The sequence below is a fragment of the Galeopterus variegatus genome, unplaced genomic scaffold (genome assembly GCF_000696425.1).
Source record: "Galeopterus variegatus unplaced genomic scaffold, G_variegatus-3.0.2 Scaffold262, whole genome shotgun sequence".
Taxonomy (NCBI): Eukaryota; Metazoa; Chordata; class Mammalia; order Dermoptera; family Cynocephalidae; genus Galeopterus; species Galeopterus variegatus.
The window spans coordinates 395,790-414,996 of record NW_007726373.1 but is presented as its reverse complement, the minus strand read 5'-3'; the positions used below and the strand labels follow the sequence as shown (position 1 = coordinate 414,996).

General features: G+C 38.1%; 1 protein-coding gene across 2 annotated transcripts in view; it reads left to right on the top strand.

The window, feature by feature from the left end:
- The window catches only part of MKL1 (megakaryoblastic leukemia (translocation) 1), a 188,817-nt gene that overhangs the window by 14,508 nt on the left and 155,102 nt on the right, over nucleotides 1-19,207 (top strand). The window contains exon 2 of one of the 2 annotated variants that reach the window (XM_008566680.1): nucleotides 18,995-19,056. The exons of the other annotated variant lie outside the window; for it this stretch is intronic. The gene's annotated coding sequence lies outside the window, so the exon portion shown is untranslated. The remainder of the gene's footprint in view (nucleotides 1-18,994; nucleotides 19,057-19,207) is intronic. 2 annotated transcript variants of the gene reach the window in all.

Below are 19,207 nucleotides of genomic sequence, written 5' to 3'. Positions count from 1 at the left end.
GTTGCCGGTCCCCGTCCCGGTACGGGGGCGAAACTGAGGGTTGCGATCCATTGCCAGACACGGAAAAAAGACAAAAGACAAAAAAAAAAAAAGTAAAAACTGATAAATCGGACTTTATTAAAATTGAAGCTTTCTATACTTCAAAAGATACTGTAAGAAACTGACAAGGTAAGCCACACACTGTGAGGAAATGTTTACACACATATATCCAGAATATGTAAAAAACTTAAAAAACTCAATAATGACAAATGGCTCAATTATAAAATAAGTAAAAGACCTGAATAAACATTTCACAGAAGAAAAATAATTTATGAATGTCTAAAAGCATATGAAAAGATGCCCAACGTCAGTCACTAGGGAAATACAAATTAAAATCACAGTGAAATACTGTTTTGTACCCACTAGAATGGCTAACATAAAAAAGGTAGGGCTGGCCGGTTAGCTCAGTTGGTTAGAGTGAGGCCTTGTAACACCAAGGGCAAGGGTTCAGATTCCCATACTGGCCAACTGCCGGAAAAAAAAAAGCAAAAATACAAAATAAAACGATGGACAATTCCAAGTATTGGTGAGGATGTAGAGCAAGTGGAGTTTATGTATGTTGCTGGTGAGAGTATGAAATGGTACAACTCCTTTGAAAGTGGTTTGTCAGTTTCTTACAAAGTTAAGTACCTACTTATCATACAACCTAGCAATTCTTTTTTTTTAAAGTTTATTTATTTATTAATATTCAACCCAGCCATTCTGCTCCTAGGTGTTTATTCCCCAAGAAGAATGAAAACATGTTCACAACAAGACCATGAGACTGTTCGTAGCAGCTTTATTCAGAATGGCCAAAAAATTGGAAACAATCCAAATGCCATTGACAGGTGAATGGATAAACAAACAGGATAAACAAACAATGGATTACTACTTAGAAAAAAAGGGAATGAATCATTGGTATATGCAACAATGTGAATGAATCTCAAAAACATGTTGAGTGAAAGAAGTAATATACAAAAAAAGAGAACTTACTATATGATTTCTTTTTTGTGGGCGGCTGGCTGGTATCGAGATTTGAACCCTTGACCTTGGTGTTACCAACACCATGCACTAACCAGTGAGTAACTGGCCAGCCTTGTATGATTTCATTTTTATGAACTTCTAGAATCAGGAAAACCAATCTATAGTGATAGAAATTACATCAGTGGTTGGCTGTGGTGGGGGTGGAAGATTGTAAAAGGACATGAGAGGTGATAGAAATGTTTTTTTCCTGATTGGGAGTGATGATTATATTAGAGCATGAGAGTGTATACTTATCAAAACTCATTGAAAACGTACACTTAACATGTGTGCATTTTATTGTATGTAAATTATACTTCAAAGTCAATTTAAAAATACTGTGCAGGTCCACACTCCATGGACTAAACAAAAGATGTTTGCATGTCAAATTTGGTTGAGGTCAGCCAGTTTCTAACAGGTGATCTACACCTCCATACATGTGCACACTACAAAAGTGCCTGTCCTATAACAGGTCCTCAAATTTCTGTTGAATGAATGAATGGATGAATAATGTGCCTCCTTGCAGCTCCATTGCAAGAATATAGTCCATCCTTCATTCCCCTGCAGTTTTCTAACTTCAGTCATTTTATGGAGTTAATTTGTTTGGCTTCTCCTGGCAGTAGTCCCTTGAGTACACATGAGATCATTCATTCATTCAGATAGTTACTGAGCATCAACCATGTGTATTTACCCTGCCTAAATAAAATACTTGCTGTGAGGAATTACACAAATGACAGTTGATTACATATATGAAATTTACATTTGACTTATAAAAGCAAATGCTGGGTAATCTGTTTTTTTTTAGAGTCTGTTTCAGCTAATGTTTCTTTACCATGTGCATTTATACTCTGCTCTCTGTGGAAGAATAACATAGGCTTAATAACAGACACTGCACCTCTGACTTTTTAGTTGGGAGGAGGCAAAAACATTTCAGAATATCATTCTGGTATAGCTATAGAAATGGCAGGTTTCTTTTCTTCCTTACCAATTAGAGTCTGTAAGGAATGAGTGGACTGACTTAATTTAGTTTCTAGAACCAAATTGCTTCTTGATCTTGTAGTTAGTCTATAGCTGTATGCTGTTATCATGAAATTTGCTTATGGCTAAGGTAGACTTTTGTAGGTCACCAAGCAGAATCATTACATGTTATTTTTTTTTTCAATCAGAAATTTTAAAAGCACTGTTTATCATTCTATACTGATAATTGTCATTTTCATGACTTTGGTCAGGCTGCCCTGAATTCTTGAAGCAGCTTTGTTCCTCCCATTACCCAAACTGTCCTTGCCCATTTTAAAGTTAATGTGAGGCTAAACAACTTTAGAATACTAAATGAATCTTTGATTAATACTAAATGAATCATCCAGTCTCAAATTTGCTTTCATAACTAACCTCTCCCTATATAGTGCCCTCATATAATTAATCTTTTTTTACTTATTTCTTTTTTCCTCAATACTTTTTCTTCCCATTAACATTGTAGTGTCATTGGGGTAGCAGCTGCACCTAATTGGTATTCTTTTCTCTCCAATATATCTAATATAATATTTGTGTCAAGTGGGTTTAGTAAATAACCAAGATTTATGGTACATCCTAGTGTGAAGCTGAATAACATGTGTTCAGGGTCCATAATGCATGAAAAGTTCAGTACTTTAGATAACTGTGGATCTATGTCTGTTCTCCCTCTTCATTTCTTGGCACTTGACCCTGAAAAGGAAGCCAGGGAGATTAAGAGCTGCTTCTATCTGATAGTAGCCCAGAAATTTAAGAGGAGGCAGTTCCCACAGCAGCAATCTGAGTCTAGTAAGAGAGCTTAACAAACTCCCTCTTACCTGTTCGGTAGTCAGTTTGTGTCTGTGCTGATGTATCAGAGGAATTGATTGAGAGAAATTTAACAGGAATATGGTAACAAGGAAAAAAGAAACGGGCATTGGAATTGCATATATGTGTAATCTTTATTGCTTATTTTAATTTGGAGAGATCTATTTATCCTCATGATAGGTTTCTCTGATTAGAACTGTTTCTACTATGCCCAAACAAGAATTAATATCATACTAAAGAGGACACAAGTTTATCTTCCTTTTAGGATATGCTATTTCGAATACTTGATTGTCTTTGCTGGGTTTGAAAGCACCATCAAAGAATAGATGTACAGCACTTCACTTTCATAAATATTTCCACCAGGAGTCCACAAGTGTTCCAGTTTCTCAACTCTTGTTATTTATTTATTTTTTGATAACAGCCATCCTAATGGGTGTGAGGTGATACTCTTACACATTTTTAGTGTTTTCATATATGATTGGTAGCATAATGTTGCCTCTGTAGCTACTATCATATTACTGTTTTTTTCCCCCCACAGCACTTATCAGTCATATCTGAAGTGCTTATGTTTAAATTCCATAAAGGCAAGGACCTTGTCCATCTTCATCACTAGTATTCCTACAGCTCAGACAGTACCTGGCACATTATACTTGTTTAGCAAGTGTTGAATGAATAAATGAATGAAAGAATAGGAAGGCATAGTATAATGGTTAAAACCAAACTGTCTTCCTCATTTGTCATATGGATTTGATAATGCCTCCTTCATAGAGTTGTGGTGAGATTAAATGAGATCACACATGTAAAACCCTTAGTACAGCACCCGGCACATTGTAATTATCTGATAAGTGGCAGCTATTATTATTAAAGAGAGGTCATCTGGCCAACAGGGCATCAGTAGACTTGGAATTTAAAAATCGTCATTCTGTCATCTAATAAGGTATGTAATATTTTAGTATTGAACAAGTTGTGTATACTCTCTGGGTCTGAGGTGTTTCCTCTGTAAAGTTGGAGCATTAAGTTAGATGACCCCTAAGGGCCCTTCTATGATTTTCATATGAACCTTACATTTGTCACTGTATTCACTTCAGCAATTATTATCATGTTACAATTGTTAATCCCAGAGTCTAAGTCTCAGAAGCATCTAAATGATAGAATTGATTTAAAATAATTTTTTTAAAGAGAAGATAATTTTGTTTTGAAAGTTAAACCATTGAAATAGTTGAAGAATAATTTGCACTAGTGTGGAGTTTAGTAATGATTTAATATGCCAGGTCATGTGTGACTACTCAGTGATCATAGAAATGGAGGAATGCAGATTGCGTTGATTGCAGTGATAGCTTGGTGGTTTTGCAGAGTTATGTTGTGCTCAGCTTTTGGGGAGATAAAGCTTTTGCTTTAAAGATACCTTTCTGTTCATTTGCTATGCTGCTGATTGATGGAGGAAATAAAATAATCCTTAAGAAAAGATTTCTGACTTCTGAGATGTGGCTGGTTGGGTCCCTGTTCTTTGCAAATGTGGAACCAGGTATGCATCCTCAGTCTGGCTGTGCCCGAGAGAAAGAATATTTCACCAATTTGCCCAGCTAAATAGGGGGGTTGTGGCTCCACTCAGCACAGTTATTTATTTTTTGTACAAAAACTTGGAGCAGATAGTAGAATATTTATTGAGTATCTGTTTTATGTTAAGTCCTGTATGCTATCTTACTTGATTTTATTTGTCAACATGATAGTTGTTTTTGCATGTACATGTTGCTCAGTGTCACTACCCTGTATCGCTTACGGGACACTCCTTTAGTTGAGAATGGTCTTTGTGTATTGAGTCCCTACAGTTTCTGTCAAGGAGTCACTGCTGCTAGCCCCAGGAAATATATGCTACCTTCAAGGAGGAGCTCCTTTACTTTGGTTAGGAGCCAGTAACTTAACGCTGATAGCTTTTGCCATCAAACTCCCTTATCTTTTTTTTTTCTGGTGGCTAGTTGGTGTGGTATGGGGATCAGAACCCTTGACTGCGCTGGCAACTGAGCTAAGCCCCTGTCAGAGCTGCTTTTTGGTGGTCTGATGTCTCTAAGTAGGAATCCTGAACACTTTTTCCCCACTGAAAAGTATTACTATTGGTGACTAGGCCTCCAGAAGAAACACATACAGTATGTGTGTATAACACACATGCACACACACGCAACTTATTTAACTATTAGTACATTGGTCATGTGGAAGAATTTCTATAATTTAGATCTTTGTTTTTAAACATTTGTTTAGTGGAAAGAGTATGAACTGTGGAAGCCATCATCAATAAAATGGGGATATGCTTATTTTGAAGGGATGCTGTCAAGATTAAGTGAAACATAATATATGTAAAGTTCATGGGTATTCAGCAGATGTTGGTACTGTTCCCCGTTCCTCCCTTTCATTTTATTTTTCACATAACTGAGTAAAATCTCTCTGAGCATGTATAACTAACTTTTTTAGTCCCTTTATTAAGATTATTTAGCCACATGCCCCAGGGATTGACAATGGAATTTATTTTCCTTTCCTTATCAATTGCAAGTGCTATTAGAAATTTATTCTTGTTCAGACTTTGGGATGAGGAAATTTTTTTGTTTGTTTTTTGGAAGACAATTAAATGATTTTGCTTTAGGCAGCTTTCTGAGATCTGGCAAATTTGGACAGGAAAATTAGAATTACTTTCATAGTGGAGTCCCCACCTGGGACATAGCTGGCAATAGGAAGAAGAAAGGTTATGCAATCACATTCTTTATCATGTTCAGTAAAGGTTATTGTCTCTTGAAACACTCAAGGAAGTCCCCTACTCCCTTTCTTTCAGTCAAGAAGCTGATTGTGGAATAGGAGATGAGTAAATGAAAATTAATCTGACTTTGGCAATTGGAGAATGAGAAGAATGCTAACCCTCAGGCATGTGGACTTGTTTCAGCTTCCCAGAGATCTCCTCAGATGTCATGAGCCATTTTGTAAGCATTTAGGAAAAACAAAATGAAAACTGTGGATGAGGCCTGGACTAAGTAGGGCAATTTAAAAGATTTTAAGTTGGTAATGGAATGCAGTGATGAGTTTTGCTGGCCAAAATAAATTTTGGTGCTTTGGTTTTACTCATCTAAAAATCTTGGTAAAAAAAAAAGTATTCTCTTTCAATTCATTCTTTCCAGAGTAGCAAGAATGATCTTCTTAAAAACATATATGGAGGGCCGGCCCGGTGGCGCACTGCTACAGTGCGCCGCTTGGGAGCGCGGTGGCGCTCCCGCCGAGGGTTCGGATCCCACATACAGACTGGTTCCCACTCACTGGCTGAGCGAGGTGCGGGCGCAACACCGAGGGTTGCGATCCTGTTGCCGGTCCCGGTCCAGTACGGGCGCTACACTGAGGGTTGCGATCCATTGCCAGACACAAAAAAAGACAAAAAGGAAAAAAAAAATATATATATATGGAATCAGTGCATGCATGCCATATCTCTGCAGATCTCACCACCTCATCTGGCATCCCTTTTCCCTCAGTTGCCTACACTATCATACGCCGGTCTTTCTTCAGTTCTTTCAACTTTCCTCACCATATCTAAAAAGTAGGTACCTTCTGCATGCAAAGTTCCTTTTTGTTTCCTTTATTGCTTGGAGAAATTTGTAATTAGGTTTCTGCTTGAAGGCTTGTTTACTTGTTTTTGTCTTCTTTGCTCTTAGATTATAACCTCATGAAGGCAAAGACTGTGTTTTATCCTTTTCGTCTAGTACATACTGCCACGTGGTAGGTATTTAATAAAAAGTCTGCCCTCTGTATCTGTGGGTTACATATTTGTGGATTCAATCAACCGTGGATCACAAATATATATTTTAAAAAATTGCATCTGTACCAAACATGTACAGACTTTTTTGTCATTATTCCCTAAACAATACAGTATAACAACAACTTACATAGCATTTACATTGTATTAGGTATTATAAGAAATCTAGACATGATTTAAAGTACTCAGGAAGATGTGTGTAGGTTATATGCAAATACTACACCATTTTATATCAGGGACTTGAGCTTCTGTGAATTTTGGTGTCTGTAGGAGGTCCTGGAACCAACCCCAACAGATACTGAGGGATGACTGTATTTGTTGAATGAATGATAGTTTGCTAATTTCTGCTTTCTAGAAAAGAGGATACTTTAGTTCGTGAAGGAACAGGTATTTATTGCTGATGTGACAATCTGTAAAGGTCAGCAGTGAGTCAAAAACAAATGACTTATTTTGGGGGGTTGAATTTCTCAGCATTTAACTTAGATGATACCCCTCTGGGAAGCTTTTCCTGATAGATCATAGTTGGATTAGGTCTCTTGTTTGTCTGTGACACCATGTGCTTGCCACTTTTGTAACAACAGATTGCCCACTTGATTCCTTGAGGGAGAGAGAATTTAGTTTATCATTGTATCCTTAGCACTCAGGTTGGTGCCTGGCGCATGGTAGTTGTGCTCAATAAATATTTGTTCATTGAGGAATAAGTGTTAGAATTGAGGTATATTTTAAGAAATTAACAACTTTTACTCTTGTAGGTTATGGAGCTCATTGGTTCCAAGAGTCACTTTGTTCTTGACGTGTTTTTCAAGTTCACCAGATCATGACATCAGTAAAATTAATTTTTAAATCTTTATTATGGAGAACTTTAAACACGTATAAAAATAAAGAGAATAATGTAATGAACCACCACCATGAACCTATCACTCAGCTTCAACAATTATCAGCACACAACCAATCTTTTTTAAACTTACTCCCCCATCCTCCTCAATATTTAAAATAAATCCCAGATATTATACCATTTCATCTGTAAACACTTTAGAAAGGTATAATCAATTTAAATACTAGTTAATTCTTGGAAAAACCTGATACAAAAATTCCATTTGTCTCCTTGAACTTAAGTGTAGATGCCAGCTGGTGAAATTCCATGTCTCAAGCCACTCCCAAGCCTTGACTCGCTGTTGAAAGTGAATACTCCATTGTAATTGCTGAAATAACAGCAATTTGCTAGAATGTGTTATGGTGGTTAAGGATGTTTCTATTGGATAGAGAGACATTACTGATAAATAAAAACTCTTATGTCAGAGGTAAGTTTTTCTCTTTGGAGATGTGTAATGACAAATGATACTTTTTGACATCATACATTAAATGCCTTTAAGATTTGTCTAGAAAATGAAAATGAAATATGGTTGTGGGTTAATAAATTCTTGTAGTTCTTTGTGGGTGAATTCCTAAGTCACAATTAGCAGTAAAGTGAAAAGCGAGAGTGACAGAAGACTCAGAGATAGAAAGACTCCTAAGCCTTGGGAGGTACATGGTTTAGAACTTGGACCAGAGGAAAAGTCACATGGCATTGGTAGTGGTTATTGTTAATTTTATTCTGGTAGTTTAAGTTGTAACCTAGACCTCTGTAAATAGCCTAGCCTGTAAATAAAATTTCCCTTAGGAAGAGAAGGTACAATTTTCTTTCAGCAAATATTTTAAAGGACTAGGTATTATCTTATAAAATTTAGAGATTGGCGCCTAGTGAATGGTTGGACTAGAATGTGCTTTCTTATGATCCCAGTTTTTTTTTGTGGAAAAGAAATGAAGGGGGACAGAAATGATCATACCCACCTGTAGCTATTTTTTTTTAACCAATCACATAGGAGAACAAGATCCTGATTCTAAGCAGCCACAAATCCCAGCCCTACTAGAACTGCAGCCTTACTTTCTCCTTATCCCAAATCACTACATGAGTCTTCTGTATGTAAGATTGGTAGGAAATGGTAGATGTGGTGATCCCAAGTTTATTCTCGGCAATTTATTTAGAAAATCTGCTCTTTTATTCCGTCTTCTACATTCCCATAATCCTTAGTTAATTCCTCTGTTAAAGTACTTAGCATACAGTGCCTTGAATAGGAATTTTGTCATAATCAGCTGTGTATCCTTAGCATCTAGCACATGGTCACTTGGAAAATATTTGTTGACACATGATGATCCCTTTCCAACACTGAGATGGTATGATTTTGTGATTTCTCCTGTGGCTTTGACCCAGAATGTGGTGATAGTGATAGTCCTGTGTAGGTTCCTCTCTGTATTGTTCCTCTTCCTAGATACTTTGTTCTCAGGCTCTGGACCATTGTCTTCTTTTGGGACCTTCCAGGGAACAGAAGGAGAGAAAAATTTGTGCTTTAAAGTAGGAAGAGTATGTCAGACTGAAGTTTATCATTGCTAGGGTCACTGGAGTCCTCCATTTGCTATCTGGGTGAATTCAGTGTTGGTAGCACATGCCAGCAGCTCATTCTGTTTTATTATTCTTCATCATTTATTGAGATTTGGCCCACTACCTATGAACATGAGGGGGAATGGATTTCAGTTTTGATCTTTAAGCTTTAAAGGATATGGTTAGTCGTTCGGAATTAATCAGCATCAAACTATATTATGAATATTTCTTTTGTCATTTATATGGTAACTGCTGAAATTAATCTGTTATAAAACTGTAGAGTCAAGGCCAAATTAAATCTGTGGTTTATCATCTATTATAAGATAGTGAAATGGAAATGTTAAAAAAAACATTATTTCATCAACCTGACCCTATTTACCTCTCAGAAAAGTTGGAAAGCTGTTTCAAACTCAACATATACAAAACCAAAAGTAAGCTCTTCCCTCCATTAAACTTTTTTTCATCTTTTTCCCCCTGTCTTATTTGATGAAGAGCAACTCTACTCTTCAAGTTGCTGTGGTCAAAACTTTGAACTCTTGTCTCTCTCCCATACCCTATATCCAGTATGCCAGGAAAACTTACAGGACCTGCCTTCAGAATATAGCCAAAATCTGCCTCTTCTCAATATCTCTGCTGCTACCACTCTGTAGCCACTGTTCTCTCTTGACTGGATCATTATAGTAACTCCTAACTGATCTCCCAGCTTCTACCTTTTCTTTTATTGTCAACACAGCAGCCTGAATCATTCTTTTTATACCTAAGTCAGATCATGTCATTACTCTGTTCAAAAACCCTACAGCAGCTCCCTATTCTACTCTGAGTAAAAGTCTGTAAGGCCTTGTTTTAGTCTGTGTTGTTTTGCTATAACAGAAATACCTGAGACTGGGTAATTTTTAAAGGAAAGAGGTTTATTTGGCTCACGATTCTGGGACAGCCGCATCTGGCATGGGCCTCAGGCTGCTTCTACTCATTGCGGAAAACGGCAGGCAGCCAGCGGGTACAAGCAGATCAGGAGGCAAGAGGAAGCAAGAGAGAGAGAGGAGGTGCCAGGGTCTTTTAAACAATCGGCTCTCGCGCGAACTAACAGAGCGAGAACTCACTCACTACCCCTTCTCCCCCAGGGAGAGCATTAATCCATTCATGAGGGATCCACCCCCATGACTCAATGAGTTTCCAGCACTGCCACATTTCCACATGAGTTTTGTAGGGGACAACACATCCAAACTCCATCAAGCCTTATATTATTTGGTCTTCTATTAACCTCTCTGATCTCAGCTTTTACATCCCCCTTGCTTTCTCTGCTGCAGTCATACTAGCTTTCCTGCTCTTTTTTGAAAATGACAATCCTGCTTCTACCTTAGAATTTTTGCTTTGTTCCCTCTGTCTGGAAAGCTTTTCCTCTAGATTTCTGCATGGCTAAATCTCTTACCACTGTCAACTCTTTGCTTTAATTTCATTTTCTCAATGAGGCCTACCCTAATCATTTTATTTAAAATAGTTCCTCTGGTCCGAACACTTCTGATTCCCTTTATTCCTTTTTTTTTGGGGGGGGGGCGGGCAGCTGGCCAATATGGGGATGTGTGATTCCCTTTATTCTGATCTACCTTTTCTTTTTTTCAAAAATGTTTATTATATTTTAATATCTATATAATTTACTTATTATATTTATTATTTTGTTGTCTGTCTCCCCCCATTAGAATATAAGCTCCATGAGAGCAGAGATTTATGTCTGTCTTGATCACTGATGTATTTATTGTATGCAACTATAGTGCATGGTACATAGTAGACCCTAGCTAAATAATTGAATGAATTATTCATTCAGTGAATGAATGAATGAATGAACGAATGAATGAATTGTGAGCTATTGAACTGTTTCTTTTGTTTAGATAAATGCTTTCCTGGTACCTAGAGCCAGTACCAACAAAGCAATTTGTATATACCACCAATAACATCTCTTTAACCTTCATGGTCACTCTGCAAGATAGGTGGGATTATCCACCTATTTTTTTCCCTTTTTTTTTGTCTTTTTTACTGACTGGTAACGGGATCGCAACCCTCGGTGTCGCGCCCGTACCGGGGACCGGCAACGGGATCGCAACCCTTGGTGTTGCGCCCGCACCGCGCTCAGCCAGTGAACGGGAACTGTTCTTCACATGGGATCCGAACCCTCGGCGGGAGCGCTGCCGCGCTCCCAAGTGCGCCACCGGGCCGGCCCCCACCTATTTTTTTTTGATGGCTAGCCATTTCAAGGATCCGAACCCTTGACCTTGGTGTTGTAACACCACACTCTAAACAACTGAGCTAACTGGGCAGTCCTTCCACCTATTTTTTTAGGTGAGGAAACTGAGGCTCAGAGAAGTTAAGTAGCTTAGGTCAAGGTCATATGGTTAATAAGGGTAGGAGCTGAGATACAAATCTAGATTTGACTCCAAAGCTTTCTCTGCTGCCATATTTATCTCCTTAAATCATTCATTCAACAAATATTTATTGAACATCTACCATGTTCCAGGCACTGTTGACAGTTGCAAAACAATTTACTGTGAGTTATTAGTAAAAGTATTTCTAATTTTATTATCTTTGTTGTGCTCTCCATGGATAGTGAGAAATTTAATGTTTTTATTTTGTTTATCTGCAAGCTCTGCTTAAATGCAGGTAGATTTGGATGTGAAAATGGCTATGGTAAAACAGTTATCTAGAGACCAACTTTCTGCTGTCTTCAAGCATTCAAAAGAGCACTGAACTCAACACCAAGAAAAAGAAAAGAAAGCATCTTAGATAGTCAAGAAAAAACTTTTGAGCATTGTTGACAATTCCTGAGGAGACTTGAAGTGCCAAAAGTACTTGAGGAATTGGTTTTTTCACCAGAAGTTGGAGAGTGTTGATTAAACTGGAATTGTCTGCTTATGACTGGTCAGCATTTTTTTTTAAAGAAGAAAGCCAAAAAGCAGGTGAAAGGATATGCAAGAAAAGCAGAGAAGAGTGCAATACAGTGGTCACTGTAGTGGATAACATTTGAAGTGATGAGTTTTAGACTCTTTCATGCTGGGAAGAGAAGAGGAGCCAGAAAATAAGACATTTCTTTGTGGGATGAGGATAGATTGGTGCCACAGGCACAAGAAATGCAAAAAGCCAGGCCGGCCCGGTGGCGCACTGCTACAGTGCGCCGCTTGGGAGCGCGGCAGCGCTCCCGCCGAGGGTTCGGATCCCACATACAGACCAGCCGCTCACTGGCTGAGCGCGGTACGGGCGCGACACTGAGGGTTGCAATCCATTGCCAGTCACGAAAAAAGACAAAAAGGAAAAAGAAATGCAAAAAGCCTTTGAAGCCACAGACATAAGAATTTTCTCCTTTGAAAGCAAACTGAAAACACAATGAGATACCACTTTACACCCATTAAGATGGCCATTATAAAAAAAAAAAAAAAAAAGGAAAATAAAGTGTTGGTGAGGAGGAGAAATTGTGCGTTGCTGGTGGGAATGTGAAATAGTGTAGGTGCTTGTGGAAAACAGTTTGGTGGTTCCTCAAAAAGTTAAACATAGAATTACCATATGATCCAGCAATTCCATTGCTAGGTATAAACCCAAAAGCATTGAAAGCAGGAACTTACACAGATACTTGTACACCACTGGCATTATTTACAATAGCTAAAAGGTGGAAGCAATGTAAAAGTCCATCAGACTGATGAATGGATAAACAAAATGACGTATATACATACAATAGAATATTATTCAGCCTTAAAAAGTAATGAAATTCTGATACATGCTACAACATGGATAAACCTTGAAAGTACTGTGCTAAGTGAAAGAAGCCAGATACAAAAGGACAAATAATGTATGATCCCACTTATATGAGGTACCTGCAGATTCATAGAGACAGAAAGTGGAATTAGATATTACCAGGGGCTAGGAGAATGGGGAGTTACTGTCTAATGAATGAGTACAGAGTTTCTGTTTGGGATGATGATAAGGTTTTGGGAAATGGATAGTGGTGATGCTTTCACCACATAGTGAACGCACTTAATGCCACTTAAAAATGGTTAAAATAGTAAGTTGTATGTTATGTATATTTTAGCACACACACACCCTTTCCTTTGGGTGTGGTTGGGTATGCATGTGAATGGGAGTATGTGTAGGGAGGGCACAAATGTGCAACGATGATGGTGGCCCTGCTGTGAAGATTCTTAGACTTCAGTGGTGGTGGTGATGTACTCTCTCTGTTAGTCCAATTAACCAGCTAAGTCCACTCCTTCTCCTGCAGCCACACTTGTGTGGTCTGCACCACGCTCAGCAAGTGAGCGCACCGGCCATCCCTATATAGGATCCGAACCCGCGGCCGTGGTGCTGCCAGTGCCGCACTCTCCCGAGGGAGCCACAGGGCCAGCCTTGCAGCCACACTTGTAAGCATAGGAAAGTGATTTAGTTGTCAAAAAACAGGAAATTACAAGAAACTTGAATGTGTTTCTGGGAAGGAGTACTGGGTGATCGGGGTGGAAAAGAGACCTACTTTTTCTGTATATCTTACTGTACTATTTGATTTTTTAAAAAACGGTAGTTATGTATTACCTATTTTGGAAAATTAATATAATTTATAATGGTTAAAAGCAAAGAAAAATAAAATATGTTCATTTTATTCTGTTAAAAAAACCCCAGCGATCTATGTATTTGTTTAAGATTAGCTGCAGAAGTGTTCATGTCAAGGTTGAGGTCTGCAGAGTTCCCCTCTCTTATTTAGAATGCTGATAGACAAATGGCTCCTTCCCCTATGGTTCCAGTTGTAATAGATGCTTTTATAGAGGTGTGGTTTCCTTTCCACCATCTCCATCATCTCTGCAGATAACTATTTTACAGGTTATAAGAATTACATAAGGGGCCGGCCCGTGGCTCACTCGGTAGAGTGCGGTGCTGATAACACCAAGGCCGCGGGTTCGGATCCCATATAGGGATGGCCGGTTTGCTCACTGGCTGAGCGTGGTGCTGACAACACCAAGCCAAGGGTTGAGATCCCCTTACCGGTCATCTTTAAAAAAAAAAAAAAAAAATGACCTATGGGAGTGCTTAATTCTAGATTTTACAAAAGTAAAGAACTAAAAACATAAATAGGACATTAGGGCTATAGTATGTCTTTTAATACTCTTTCCAAGAACTAAACTGTGTGATTTTTATCTCTTTATTAATGGATAGTGATTGATTTTCACATACAAAGCAACACACGTGTGTGATATCATGATAGCATTAGTGCTAAGTCATGAAAATTTTATCACTTTCCCAAATACATTCCAAATTTTGTAGATAAAAATTTAATAGAGTTTTAAAAATCCCTTTTAATTGACTGTGTGACCATGTTGTAGCCAACTTATTGGGCAACTTATTTGATCGAAATAATTTTACCCAGGCTTTCTGCACACACCTGCTTCCTTCTTCTCCTTTAAAAAAAAAAAAAAAAAAAAAAAAAAGAATTACATAAAAGAATAGGTGATCAAATAATTGAAAATTATAAAGTGGCTTTTGCTTTGCGGTTTCAAAAAGCAAGAGCTATATCTGCATGTCTGGAACTATGTCTTGAGTCTTAACACACAGTGAAATAGGAGCTGTTTCCATAGCTTGCTATGGAATGCTGGCAGATGAAGGCAAAATTGGAGCTTTCATAGAGTTTGACACTCTTCTTGCAAGTGGAAGGTTTGAGATTTTAGGGTGTTTTTTAAAAAAATTATTGTGTGTGTTCCAGTATCTTAATGAGCCCATGTTAGGTTGAATGCTGCTGCTGGTTTGGCTAGCAGGGCTATGTAGGTCTTCTTTATTTCCTCTCTCCCTCCTTTTCTAGTGTATACAGTATTGCTTCCATGTTCCCCTTGTCACCTGAATTAAATGTTGTATTAGCTGTTCTTTGAAAACTCAAAACAAGTCAAACTGATAATTTGAAAGGAAAGATTTTTGGTGGATATGAAAGGCTGAGTATATGGCTCTTTGCAGGTTTCTAGTCTCTTCTGTAGGAGGCTATGGATACATCTAAGAACACAGTGGTCTCTCTTGATTCTCTTTTGAGACTCTGATAGCTCCAACCAGTTCCACCAGCACTTTGAAAGAGTACATGGACTGGCATTTCTGACTTCCTTACTTGCTCCAGGGTCCCCAGTCTATTTCTACTCTGTTTAAGAGCAAAAGAAAGAGTAGAGGAGGCCTGGCCGGTTAGCTCAGTTGTTTAGAGTGTGGTGCTGATAACACCAAGGTCCAGGGTTTGATCCCTGTACTGGCCAGCTGCCAAAAAAAAAAAAGGAGTCAGGCAGAGTGAGATTAAGATTTTTTTCATAGGTGTTCAGTTTGAAGAGGTATGTGACCATACTCTGTTGAGGCTGACTGCTTAGTAACCACAGTTCATTCATTTAATTGGGAATTGTCCCCCCCCCACCCCTTTTGGATAAAAGTCAGACCTCTGAATTGATTTTCTTTTCTATTTTCTCTTTGTTCCTTTTCCTTTTTTCCTTTTCCATTCTGTTTTTGTTACTTTCCTTTTATTCTTTGCCTTTCCTTCCCCCAGATTAAAATGGGTCAGTGGCTTTCTTTCAGAAGCTGTGCTTGTTTGAAAGACCTTGAATTCTATGAAATTGCTCCTTTTTTGGGGGTAGGGGAGTTTATTTTTTATCAGATAAGAATAATGTTATCTTAGATTGTAAAAATTGTTTTTATCCCTTTTGGAATGTAAGGAAAAAAATTTAAAGCTAAACTTCCAACAGATTCTATATGAGCATGTATAATTATTCCAAAAGCATTGAAAATAATTGCTACAGTTTTTTACTGCCCAAATTTTTAAGGGACAATATTTTCAGATCTTCAGGGCACACACATCTAATTATTTAAATTCTTCCTAGTTAGGAAGGGGATATTTAAACTTTTCTTCTGCTGTAATTTCTAAAACATTTTCGGTCTTAGTAAAGGATTGTGTTTAGTAGTGTATAGTAGAATAAATGCATTAGACTAGTGATTGGATTCTGGTTCCAGTCTTTTTGTTATCAAGTCATTGAACGCTTTATGCTTTATGGTTCCCTGACTGAAAATGAAGGGCTTGGGTCTGTTAGCTTCTGAGGTTCTAGTTATAAAAGTTTAGCCATTCCAGGTTTTATTGGTATTTTTCTAAAGCTGATAAACAGAAGATTAAAGGAACTTTGCTTATAATACTGTTCATGTAAAAATAGAATTCATTTCAATCTAAGGTTAGTTAGACTTGGATTCTAAAGGGGCTTAGTCAGTGGATGACTAAAACAACCTTTACATAAGATGGTTTCATGTAGAAACCAGTTTCAAAATGCATTCTCTGACAACTTTGAGCTAAAATCCAGGATCTTGTCTTGAGATTAATGTAAGAAATCTGTCATTAGCTTGTTTCTTATTTCTGTTTAGATATTTTAAAAAGTAACTCATCGTATTTAAGGGTTGACTTTTTCTGTTGTAGCTTCCATTCAAATACTATGGCTTTAGTCATTCTCCCGTAAGTTCCATTTCCTGAGAATAAAAGATTGAGCTCATACCTTTGCATAACGATCTAGAGAGTATTTTAAGCTTGGCATGTTTGAACCTGGCAGACTTGATTAATATGTGGACAAACTAGCACATTAGAACATTTTTTAAGTTCCAAGCCACAAATTGTGTTGTAAATGAACATGGGCATGTATAAAATTAATACTTAAGCCTTGAATAGCACAGACATTCAAAATGCCTGTTGCCCTTGGTGACTGATTTACAGCGAGGCTCTTGCTTGCCCCGCACATTTCTTCTGCTTTAAGCAGTGCCAAGAGCAGAGTCAGGAAAGGGTTTGCTCCTTTGGCGCGCTGCTAACCTCGCTTTTGGCGGAGAAGAAGGCTGCTGTTTTACTTCTTAAACTCCTACCATATGGAAAGTTTCTAAAAATAAACTTTGGATTTGTTATTGGAATTCTAAATTTGTAGCCTCCACTATCCATGACTAAAGCCAATATAAATACATATAGGTACTCTGCATACAAAGCTGTGGTACCGTTTTAGTGAGAAAGATCACCAGCCACAATATCTAAATTATCAGTTCAATTAATTTATCCTCAGCGTATGTCTCAGTTGGCGTGGATGAGGACCTAGTTTTGTTGTCAAGCAGAAACTAATCAGTTGGTGGTTTTTAATGAATCTACTTTAACTTTTTGTGCAGAAGTTGTTGGTGTAGTTATGTAGCAGATGTATTCATGAAAATGTAGAAGTGCATTAGATTTTGACAAACTGAATTGTTTAAATGTAGTAAAGGAGCTGATTTTTAAAAAAGAATTCTGTCATTCATTTTATAAATTTGGGTCAGTTGGGCCTTTAGTCAGCAAGTATATAATGAGCACCTATTATGTGCCAGGCAGATCGTGGGGAATACAGAGTTGTGTGAAAGATGATTCCTGTTCAGGCAAGTAAGAGGGAAAGAAAAAAGGAAACTTGGGGACAGTGAAATGTTTTAATTGTTCTGACAGACAAATGGACACATGCTTGGAGCATAGAAGAGAGGTGAGTAGATGAACTCTTGGGAATTGGGGAAGACTGTAGAAAAATGTTTCGGTTGGATTGTAAATAAAAATAAAAATGATTTACAATAATGGCTATATTTTATTGAGTGCCTGCTGTATGCTAATATTAATTCATATTACCCCCCAGGGAAAGGGGGAGGAAGAATAATCCAGGCAGTAGAAGAAAGAATAGAACTATCAAAGGTTATATGCCCTAGAAGGAAGTGTGGTATGGCTAATAGGGAGGGAGAGAGAGATCAATGAACAGAGTAAAGGCTGTAAGACTGGGTGTGATGAGATTATGAAGCACCTTCGATATACCACATCTATCCCTACTACCATGTCTTTGTTCTCTTCCTTGCCTGGAAGGCCTTTCCCCCCTCTTTGCCAATCTAACCTATTTTTAAAGGTCCAGCGGTAGGGCATCTCTTATGTGAAGCTTTCTTTCACCATTTCCCAAAGCCTTCTGATTTTTTACTCAATGATTGCTCAAAGAGGCTGTGTACCTCACAGTAGGACATTCCATTTCTTGAACCATTTCTTGTTTAGTCTGATCTGCCCTACTAGTTTCTCAACTTCTAAAGGGCAGAGGATTAATCCTTTTCAACACCTAGTATAGTGCTCAGCACATTGTGGGGACTCAAGAAATACATAATGAATGGATGAATATGGAACACTTAGAAATATAAACCATTGAGGGCCGAGCCCATGGCACACTCAGGAGAGTGCGGCGCTGGGAGCACAGCAGCGCTCGTGCCGCAGGTTCGGATCCTATATGGGGATGACCGGTGCGCTCACAGCACTCACTGGCTGAGCGCGGTGTGGCCAGTCTCAAAAAGGACGAAAAAAAAAAAAAAGAAATATAAACCATTGAGATATTGTATTAGTCTCTTGTTTTGCCAAGAGCATTAATCAAGTTATGAGGGATCCGCCCCCATGACCCAAACAGCTCCCAACACTCACACTGGGGATCAGATTTCCACATGAGTTTTACGGGAGACAACACATCCAGACTCTATCAGATACCCCAGCTACCATGGTTGAGATTACCTATGTTTGTTTAAAAGGCATTTTTTAACACCAATAAGAGCAGTTTTCAGAGGTATAGGTCTGTTGTCATTTGGATGTAAAATGAGTTAATAAGAGTACCTATCTCTTAGGATTGTCATGAGGATTAAATTAATTAGTACATTTAAGCATGTAGAACAGTACCTAGCAGATAGTAAGTGCTCAATTAGTGTGACATCATTTAACTCCACCTGTGTGGGCCTTTTTGCCAGTGACTGAGTTCAACCACTCTTGTGGGCATGGAGAAGATGGAAAGGAGATAAGAAACAGCCTCTTACTTTTGAAATCATGTGCCCTTTAGGAATGGGAAGAACTGCTTATATTGTTATGAATTTTTATTTTTCTGTTTGTGTTTTAGTGATCGAAGGGTATGGTTGGCATGGAATTGAATTTCATCTGTCTGTGGGAATTGTAAGAAAGGTAGGTCCTAGGTTTTACTCTTCCCTGCCTCCTTTCCTAATGTGTTTGTTTGTATTTTCAGTTATACTGACCTAGAATAGATCAGATGTGATTATTGTTTAGGGAAACATTATCTTTTGCCATCTCAGTCATCATGGCACCATGATTGTCT